The 10,600-nt window shown below is 41.7% G+C and overlaps 1 protein-coding gene across 1 annotated transcript in view; it reads right to left on the reverse strand.

The window, feature by feature from the left end:
* Positions 1-10,309, reverse strand: part of boc (BOC cell adhesion associated, oncogene regulated) — a 34,341-nt gene extending 24,032 nt beyond the window's left edge. Inside the window, exon 1 of the mRNA XM_060899827.1 lies at positions 10,058-10,309. The gene's annotated coding sequence lies outside the window, so the exon portion shown is untranslated. The remainder of the gene's footprint in view (positions 1-10,057) is intronic.
* Between the last annotated feature and the right edge of the window lie 291 nt (positions 10,310-10,600).

The following is a 10,600-nucleotide window of genomic DNA, read 5'->3' on the forward strand; positions in this document are numbered from 1 at the left end:
CTGTCAGCAGCAGGGACACACATCTGCATTTGTCCACACGGTGTCCTTACAGCTGCATGAAAGGTGCCAGATTGTTTGTTGATTAATTCATTTGTCGAAGTTCTTCACTCCAAAAGCAGGTGGAATTTCTTCTACTTCATCTAATGTGATTCTGACTTCCCACACCTTCTCTCTCTCTGTGTCTCTCGAACTTTCTCTCTTTATCCTTCTCTCTTTCTTGCTGCCTGTCTCACACTGTCTGTCTTTCCCCATATCTCTGCCTCATATCCTTCCCCGTGCCCCCATGTTTCTGTCTCTCCCTCTGTCCTTCTTTATCTCTCACTATCTCTGTCTCTTGCTGTCTGTCTCTCATATTGTATGCCTGTCCTTCGTTCTGCCCCCCCCCCCATCTCTACCCCTCCCCTCTGTCTCTCTGTCCAGGTCTTGGATTACAATTAACATTCTTTCCATTGGAGTGACAAAATGGAGCTCTTGAAATACTGGTGAAGCACAAGGCCAGCGACTGCAGACTCCTGATTTATTATCAATAAACTCTTTCTAATAATACGACCCGCAAACCAAACAGGAGGAGCGCAAATCTCTGAAACTAATTTGTTCATCACCTACATTAAGTCGGCAACAGCGGAACGTTATCCCCTGATGTTGAAAATGAGCCCGAAAGCTTATTTTTTGTCTAATATCATTAAGAATAGCTCATATAACACTTCAGATTTGCTAAAAAAAAAAAAAAGTCTGTTCATTTAAAGAAGAAAAAGTTGTTCAAAGACGAAGGACCTTTTTTCTTCTATGTTCACCAATTAGTTTTCTCCTAGATTGAACAATCATTTAAAACAAACAAATTCAGAGCAAACACAACCGTGTCATTTATTAAAGTGATAGTTGCACTGTTATCAGGACTACCATTAGTAGAAGAGCATCAAAAACGTTTACACTCTTCCTACAGAGACGTGTATCACCAGGGAGGGACACACAGCTGTCCTGAGTCAATCTGATGCACCAGCTGTCCCAAGCATCAAAACCTCTAACACGCAAAACGTCATTCCAATACATTCCTATCATCACCTCAGTCTTTTCTGAGTGAGTATAGAGTGCGTAGAAGTCACTTCACAAAGTCTCATTGTCACTGAGCCCTTTTTTTTCCACCCTCGGGCCACTCAGTGCACTATTGTCCCTGCGGCCTGTGTGGATAAATTCATTTTGACAACCCTGCTAATTGGATAAACCGGCTCTCTGCACTCGGTGAGCGCCTCTCACGCCGTTCACATTCCATCTGCTTTCTGGTGCGGAGGGAGGAGAAGAGAAGAAGAACGAGGGATGAGGGAATAGGATGAAGAAGGGGTGAGGTGGGGGGGTCGTCTTAGTGTCTTAGCGCCTTCTCGGGAGCTGAGCTGTTGAATATTTATCACTCTTCTCTCTCTCTCTCTCGCGCTCTCTCTCTCTCGCGCTACCCATTTATGTCCTTCAACAGGCATCGCAAATTCTCCAAACAACACAAAGTGCCCCCCTCCTTTAGATAAACACATGCGGTGTCAAGTGTGAGGAGTGCTGGGTTCAACTGGCTGTGCGGGCTTGCGGCCCACAATGCCCAGCCGAATAGCTGCCATGCGGGAGGCCCGTTGCTCGGGGTGACGCTAACAGGCAGAACGCACCTTAATAGAGTGGAGAGTCATTGTAAAGCACTGAGCCGGCGCGAGGACAATAACCCCAAGGCCCCAACGTGAAAAGAGAGACGCTTCTCTGAAGGGCCGGAGGAAGAGCTGATGGGCTCAATGGTCAAAGGGAAGGACCGAAGGAGGGGCAGAGGGCTCGATGACCAAGTGTGCTTAGAGAGATGGAGGCAGTGGTCATGGTAGTGAGGGGGTGGAGGCGACTCAGGATGGATGTGAAACGGAGGGTTTTACGTAGTTAAAAAAAACATCCAGTTTAATAAGAGAAAGGGAGACGTCATGCAATGGAGCAATGAAGTAAGTGTGTGAAATGGTGAATGGTTGTGAAGTAAACCTCAGTGCTAAGCTTTCAGAGTGGACGAGAACAAATACCCATTTCAGTTTACTTAACAGCTCATCATTCATATTTACAAAAAGTCTGATTTCACAGGAATTCTATGCAGACTGTCTTCAGCTTGTTGCTGCTGGGAAAACTTGTGTGCCATCGAGCAGGATGCTTTCACAATACATGACCACAACATAACCAGAAGGCCAAATTCTGGTTCCAAGCCCCAGTCTGGTCCTGAAAATGTATTCTATAAGCTCTACACTGTCTTAGAAATGAGTTAGAGGAGGTGTGGAAGAGCAGGGGTACTCCAAGACTAGGGATTTCGAACAGACGTGTTTTTCATGTTTGATCTCTTCTTTCCACACAGATAAAATGATGATGCACACAAACCTGCTGCTGAACAATAAGGTGCAAAAATCTTCAAGTCAAATAATGTCAAAATTATTCACAAATATGGAAACGTATTCATGGTTCCTTGTGTGTAAACTTTTAAGGGTTAACGCACAGAGGTCTCTTCTGGACATAAGTTAGTGTGTCGGGAGACAATATGAAAACGTGTCAATACAAATGCAAATGTGGAATAGTTCTTCATGTACTGGTGAGATTCATCATCATTAGGTCCTCTGACTGCATGAGAACACCATGTGCTAGGCTGTTCACTGGAGCACGCATCATTCGACCCGAATCCGTTCTCTAAACTTCTGGCATGTTCCTAATGGAGCCAAAAGACTGTATGGCAGGTGGAAATACAGCAGAATCTCATTGGTGCTGTCTGGACTTTAGCAAACATCAGTTGCTCACAAGCTTGAAAATGAAACATCAAAAGCACCACTAACGAGGTCAATCCTCCCTCCTTGAACCCCCCCCGGTCTATGTATTAATGAGCAACAAAACCCAAAACTCTCACACTGACAGGGGAGAGAAAAAAGCACTAATGAGACACAGACATTCTCAAGGGATTAATGAGCAAAAGATCAAGCCAAGTACAGGATTTCTAATCAATTATGAAGAAGGAGGGCCTTTGCATAATTTATTGCACATGCTTCAATTAGCAAAGCATGCAGTAATTAGCAGATCTGGGCAGTGGCATGGTCACATGACCTCACGGCTCAATGTGGCTACAGGTGGCCTTTCAGATCCTAATCCTGACACAAAGACTGAACTAAACTAAATTAATAAAACGCTTTGTTAAGTTAATGACAAGTTGACATTTTTTAAAAGAAATCAAATTCTTATTATAAAGTTATAAATACAGAATTTGGGTGATCTTTTAAGAAGCTACGAACGTATGCTCAAACTATCTTCTACGCTAATTATTCCAAGGAAAAATAAACATTCACAGGCACTAGGTTACAAGCTGGCATTAAATTTAAACACACACACACACACACACACACACACATATATATAGAATTAGGGTGAGCCATGTTGTCAAATCTCCAACAATAAATCCCAAATTCCTGCAGCAAACACAGACGCACAAGGCTGTCAAATTCTCATAAGAATAAATATGTGATTCTCTGCGTCAGCAAACACACACACACACACGTTAGCAGTGTGTAGTTGTGCAGGTGAGGGGAGGGAGAGATGGAGGGATGGAGTGAGGGAGGAATGGAGGGGCCCCCGCTGTTCTGGCAGCTCCTCCATCACCGTGAATGGAACCAATTTTAAATCAAAAGCAATTTCTCCGCATTATTCAGCAGGAACCCGGAGTGCTCAGACTGCCTGTCTGAGGACCAATAAACCTTTCAGAACCAAGGAGAGAAAAGAAATGGGTGAGGGGAAAGTGCATAATACAACAGTAATAAAACGTGCATAAACTGTTTATAAGCACCAGTTGGTGTGATAAAGCGCAGTTGCCTTAGCAAGCGGCTCTAAATATGACCAGAAGTAAACATGACAAACGAGGAAAGCAAACAGCGGTGACGTTTAAGGCTGGTTTAAAAACAGAACGTCAGGGGTAGCCCATAGGTTTGGCGCATGCACACACACACACACGCACACACATGCACACACACTCCTGGCCTCTGTAAACACCTGCAGGACCCATGACCACATAGTTTGTAGACACATCAAGGTCGACACCAACCGCCGAACAAACAAACACTTTGAGCTGCTACATCATACGGCAGCCTCCGAGCTTCTGAACACACCATGGCGTCATGCCAACGTCGATCCAGACGAGAAAAATGGGAATGTTAAAGGGAAACACTAATATTGGTTTAGTGATGTGTTTAGTGATGCTGGCGCTAATTTGTTAGTTGATGAAATTTTCATTATTCCTGTGAGAAGTTAGCGGATCTCTGTCACCACAGTGGGACGTTGTTATTGCTACAGTACTTACCGTTGTGTTAGGATTTAAAAAAAAAACCGTAATCCATCTCAAAATAAGGGACAACGGTCAGGTTTCTGTGTTAACTCTTAAATCAAAAGAGCAAGAGCTTTTTTTCTGACTAGACGATTTCTTTTTCCAATGTTCTTCTTTAACATCATAGTAATGGGAAATCCAGTGCAGAAGTAGTGGAGACGCTGATGTGAATGTTGGACTCAAAAGTCGTAGAATGCAACGCAGCTCCATTACTGAGCTCAGAGGCTCGGTTTGGCTGGTTAATGATCTACGAGATGATGACTGTGATGGTGTTGTTGGCAGGATGAGCATGAACATCGAGGCTTTGGAAGCTGAATGTACAGCAGATGAGAAAGTGAGACAGCTTGACAGACTAAAGGACTAAAGCGCCGCTGCATCACTGCCTTTACATTTTGATTAGGTATAGTGACTTCAACCCAGAATGGATTTTTTTCCCCCTAATACGTCACGCTGCACTGGTGAGTGTCAGAAACAAACAGCATTCATAAACACATTCACCGGCTCAACCACCGACCGCTTTGCATCATATTAGCTACTGACAGGACGCCAAGCCATAAAGACCTTCTATAGTTACACTACTTGAAAGGATTAGACTAGCACTAAAAGACAGGGAGTGCTATTTGGATAATCCATAATAACAAATGGATAACACTTTAACTAATGTCACTTTAGTAATATCTGATTTCTAAATAAAACCCTTCAGTCCGATTATAACCAAATAGTGACATTACGCCAAGTCGAGTCTTTCTGCAACCAGGTTCCACACTCATCTCTTTTATTTACAAACACCAAATGTGTCTAGTGATTGCACTACCACAACGGCAAGAAGTTGCAACATAAAACCCCTTTTTTTGTACCTTTATTATATCTCTTATCTGCTCTCAGCTAAAGTATGCAAAGCTCAAGAACTGCAAAATATAAACAGCCAGAAACGCCGAACTGAAACACAAAGTAAATACTGATCAGTAGCACACGAAAGTCATTTGTAATGTTTATTAAAGTGACAAAATGTTCTATAAGTGACACGATTCATTACAACATCGAGAATATACAATCATTTTGCAATGATGAGAATCGCTACGTGGATTTGCAACAAACATGAAAGTTAATTATAAATTACAACTAATACCGCCTGTAGTCACGTATACGATTTGTAAGAACAAAAACAAGCACAGTGATGTTGCTAGATTTTGTTAGATTTCTTATTAATCAGGTTGTGACAGAAGGTATGACTGTTAGCCCCGCCCCTAAACTTCAGCATCATCATTTTTGCGCACAAATTGTGCGAATTCATGCAAATTTGGGATCGTGAGGTGTGAATTCTTACAATGAGAGCAAATGATTTCCTCTATTCATACTCAAAAGGACTTGTGGTGTGTGTGTGTGTGTGTGTGTGTGTGTGTGTGTGTGTGTGTGTGTGTGTGTGTGTGTGTGTGAGAGTGTTTGGAGCTTGTGTGTGAATGCGACATTGACAGTGTTTGCTGCGTAAATGAGAGTTAGTGCGAGTGTGTGAATGGAGTGTGTCTTGGTTTCTTTTGGCTCGTCGAGCGGCCCTTAATCCCTGTTCAAATATCTACTTGACAAATGCACACACACTGGGCTGTTTGTCCTGACACACGCTCACACACGCTCACACACACACACACAGCTTACTTACTTATGAGCCTGGAGTCCATCAGCCGGCTCATGACCCTGTGCCAAATGCACTCATGCAAACAACAAAAGTGTGTGCATGTGTGTGTGTGAGAGACAGAGAGAGAGCTTGTGATGTCTTTTATGCTACAAATATCAGATACAGACACTCACTCTGAGAAAATCATGTGAAGGAAAAAAAAAAGGTCATCCTCTTTCTTTCCACCAATCAGAGAAGGGTTCTGACAAGGACACGCCCCCTCCAGTGTGCATGCAACATGTTGTACAAGACCAATCAGTGCCTCCAGGGGCACAAAGCTGAAACATAAGTGCTCTGCCACATGGCCGCCGTACCACGGCATCGTTCTTCTTAAAGAAAATGTCACAGATGGTTCACACAGTCGTGGAGGAAATGCACTTTGCATTTGAACCTCAAACTTCTTTGTTCACGAGATCTGAGTGTTAACATGTATGCAAAGAAATGAATTAACACGGAACAGGAAATGAGTCCATCAACAGAGTCAACGTCAAATCTGTACATGTTCAGAAAAGTCACGCCATGCCATAATATCAACACCACATCATTAGAACACTCTTGCTTATTGCATGCATTGGCTCAATATGGACGTGGAGTTCATTTACTCACTTCATAGGCTATAATTTACTCATGGATTATTACTCAGTTATTTATATCATTCAGCAAAACTAACTCATCATGTGACCACCAGAATGACGACTGTCATTCTGAATCTGAACACCTGGTGATGAAAGAGTTAATGCACTAAAAGGCAAGGTGAATCAGCCTTGTATGAAATCCAATCATGCTCTTTCTCCCAGCGCTTGACACACCGACTATCAATCCAGAAAATACGCCTGAGAGATTGAAGGCGTTTATCAACAACGTAGTGACAAGCTCTACATTCCTGAATGAGAAGATAATCCTGATTGGAGAGCATCTCCTCCACCACACACACGCGAGCTCGCTGCTTGTTGCCTGCAGGCTGTTATGACTGCGTGAGCATACCAGCTGAAGCGGACATAAAAGTCTACCCTGAGGAAGCTTTTTTTTTTTTTGTGCTCCTTTCGTGAATTAAGAGTGAAGTTACACCCTTTAAGAAAATAATAAATCTTTCCAAAGGCAGTGCTAGCACCGCAAAAATAAAAAAGCCTCCCTGCCAGAAACATGACGCGCTCGCTATCAGAAGCAGAAAGTGACCCGAGGGAAAGGAAAGGACAGGTCTATAAAACACGATCTAACGCTCCCCAAAAACTTTGTAAGGAGTGCATTATGCTTCCTGAAAAAGAGCTCTTCCGTGGAGCTGGAGTTATAATTACTATTATTATTACGACTATTATTATTACAACAAGCCTGAAGTGGGTGAAGAGTCGCTATGGTGCTGAGGTATCAGGTTCCTCGTAGCATGTAAGATGTAAGAAGTTGGGGGGGGGGGGGGGGGGGTTACAGTCTCTCACACTCAACATTACAGTTGTAATGTGCCAAGACAAGCGCCTTGACCTTTAAAACAGGTTCTGACCGACCCTGTAAAGCAATCAAGTAAGTTCACACTGTAGCTGTTTTTCTTTTTTCATCTTCATGCACTTTCTTCTTGGCAATATCCTCATCATTCTTCGTCTCTCAGAAACATAATACCCTCATCCCTCTCTCTAATGTGCCTCTATCAACTTCCATAAAATCCCCGGCCCAGCTTGTTCACCCCAGATACCTGTTACAAAAGAATTCAGGGCTGTGAGGGCATGTCGGCAAAAATCTGGGCCTACATCTGCACACAGCTAATAAGCCTTTCCCAAATAACGCCCTCACCAAATAAGGTCAGAATGCCATAAAACCCAACAGCATAATCAGGCAGGGGTTCAATTACGGAATAACTTTGATCCACCCGCCCGCCAATCACCATCAACGAAAACACTGCAGCCAAGGGTTTTTTTTTCCTCCTCCCCCTGCAAATTGAGTTTGCAGTGATCGAATGTCTTCTCTTTATGTCCATAATACAATCGCTGAATTTTTAACGACTGCGGCACAGACAGCGTTACTGCTCCTTTTTTTGTTGTTGAGAATGATTTTAATACTCGATGAAGCAGTCTGGCTGGGATTTGTTCCAAATGACAAAATGATCCCTGGAACTCGAGTCCTCCCTTCAGTGATCCTGCACATATCTCCTAAAATCACTAAAAGCTAGTCTATAGAGCAAAAAGAAGGGGAAAAGTTGCAGTTTTGTCCTTTTCAGGCACGCACAATACTTATTATTAGCACTGTTGAATATCACTCCATTCATATCTCTCCTTATTCTTAAATTATACCTCAAAGCACATTCAGTACCTGCGAAAACTATACTGTGATCAAGTTTACTGATAGTGAAACCTGATTCGTCTGATTGTTAGCGTGTGTTAAATACTCTAACGTGATTAATATGCATGTATTAAATCATCTAAAGGGACATGGACCTGAATCATTCATTTCAGGTCTCAGATATGAACCCATGAACCAGCTGTTGGTTTAAGGTGATATTGACAGTCAATATATTAACAGTCTGAGTATTAATGCATAGTTAACATTCCCAGAAAGAAGTATGTAATCCTTTATAACCTAATGAAATGTGAAAAAAAACTCGTGTGTTAATATGTATAATGGATAAATATGTAGTAAACAAGGATGTCGAGTTGATTCATTTTTTTTGTTTTATGTCAGATTTTGAACCCTTATCATTAACCTTTTAAATCTTTGACATATTATCATGTCCTTATTATTCTCGTATCCTGATCAGAAACTGCAGGAAAAGTAATACAGAAGGTATGTAGTGACAAAAGTGCAGAAAGTAAGTTCGAATGTATTAACGTATGTGTATTAATGCAGTACATGCCTAATGTGATAACAGCCTGTGCACTAAATAAGCAGTAATCAACAGGAACGTGGAGTTGAGTCACTCATGTCACAGATACACTGAATTTTAGATATTATCCCCTTAAACGTAAATACTACGCTGTGTAGTGTTCGGATTATTATAATGTTCCTAATCAGTAGTTTTACAGAAGAAGGTATGCAGCTATAAGAATTACAAGAATTGGTTTGAGGGGTTAATATACTTATTATACTTATGAAGCTAAGAGTTAACATTCCCAAAAATGTTTATTTCTTTATATTTTAAAGAAAAATCTGAGCTCGTGAAACTGTCAGACGTGAAAACGTGTTGAATGATGGCAAGGATGCAAAGCTGTTTCATTCATAATACACAGAACAAAATAATAATAATAATAATAATAATAATAATAATAATAAGCAAATGGTGCTTATTCGACATAAATATATAACAAGTAAACAATAAAAAGAACCCAGAAAACTCATCTAGTTTTATTTACAAGTTGTTATATGGTCTGTTATACGAATTAAGGCCTGAAAAACTAAGGATTATTTGTTTTGACACTCAGTAGTGACAGTCATCATTAAACTGCACCAGCAGACAGTCCAAACTAGCCAGTACACACTTCAGTTCTTAAAGAATGAGACAATATTTTATTCATTTTTAACTCTAACTGTAATGGGACTCAGGAAATGAATTAAAGAAACACTTCTGTGTCTCTTTGGCTATAACTTTACACTGCAGCCAGTGAGCTTAGCATCACAACAACACACAGCAGCACAGCACAGCACAGCACTCAGGGAATAACTTTCAACTTGGGGATGGGGGAGGTTTGAAATCTTTTTTTTTTTTTTTTACGATCTGCATTCTGTCTAAAAACGAAACAGGGCATGTTCTAGGGTTTTACAACGTCGGAAAATGTTTTAAACTGGTTTTAAAAGGCGAGCATCGAAACAAAACAGTGTGTTAAAGTTCACTGTTAGCTAGCTTAGCAGGCGCATCACACCAGTGCAACAAGACACTTCTTACCCTCAGTTTAAAGCTTCGTTTCTGTCTCTGTTTCCAGCATTTCAGGGGTAAAACATCATTCGAGGCATATTAGACAGATTTCTAAAGAGCACTGGTGGATTAAAAATAACCCTGAAGAGTTAAAAACATGTGAGCCTGAGTGTTTTCGGAGACTTACCCAAACCCCGAGCGGTGCGGATGAACTGAAGGAAGCCTGCTTTAATGTTTCTCTGTGGTGTATGAAGGGTTGTTTTTTTCCCCACCGAACAACTTCGTGCAGAATTTAATCCCAAAACCAAAAAGAAAAAGAAGTAAAGAGTGTTTCTTTGCCTTTCCCCCCCACCCTCTAAAGAAGGTCTGAGCTAGTTTGGTAATTTACTGCGGTGGGACCGACATTTTCCTCGGCTCCCCCAAACTTGTCCCATTGAAAGGCCGTTTTTGGATGACTGAGCTCGCACACAATTCTCCCTTTGGCTCTGCTTCGGCTCCTCCCACTTTCCCAACAAAAAAAAAGAGGGAGGGATTTGAACAATAGATCCCCAAATCTGGAGCTTGGGCCTGGCTCTTTCTGCACTCCTGCAATTTTAGGAGAAAACCCCAACATCTTCTGCGAACAAGCTCGAAGCCTTAATGGCCACTACCACAAATCTGTACAAGTTATTTCGAGGAAATTAATAATCTTCCAGGGACCTCTTTGTTTTCCCCTGATTTGGTATGCGAT

The sequence above is a fragment of the Neoarius graeffei genome, chromosome 19 (assembly GCF_027579695.1).
Source record: "Neoarius graeffei isolate fNeoGra1 chromosome 19, fNeoGra1.pri, whole genome shotgun sequence".
Lineage (NCBI taxonomy): Eukaryota > Metazoa > Chordata > Actinopteri > Siluriformes > Ariidae > Neoarius > Neoarius graeffei.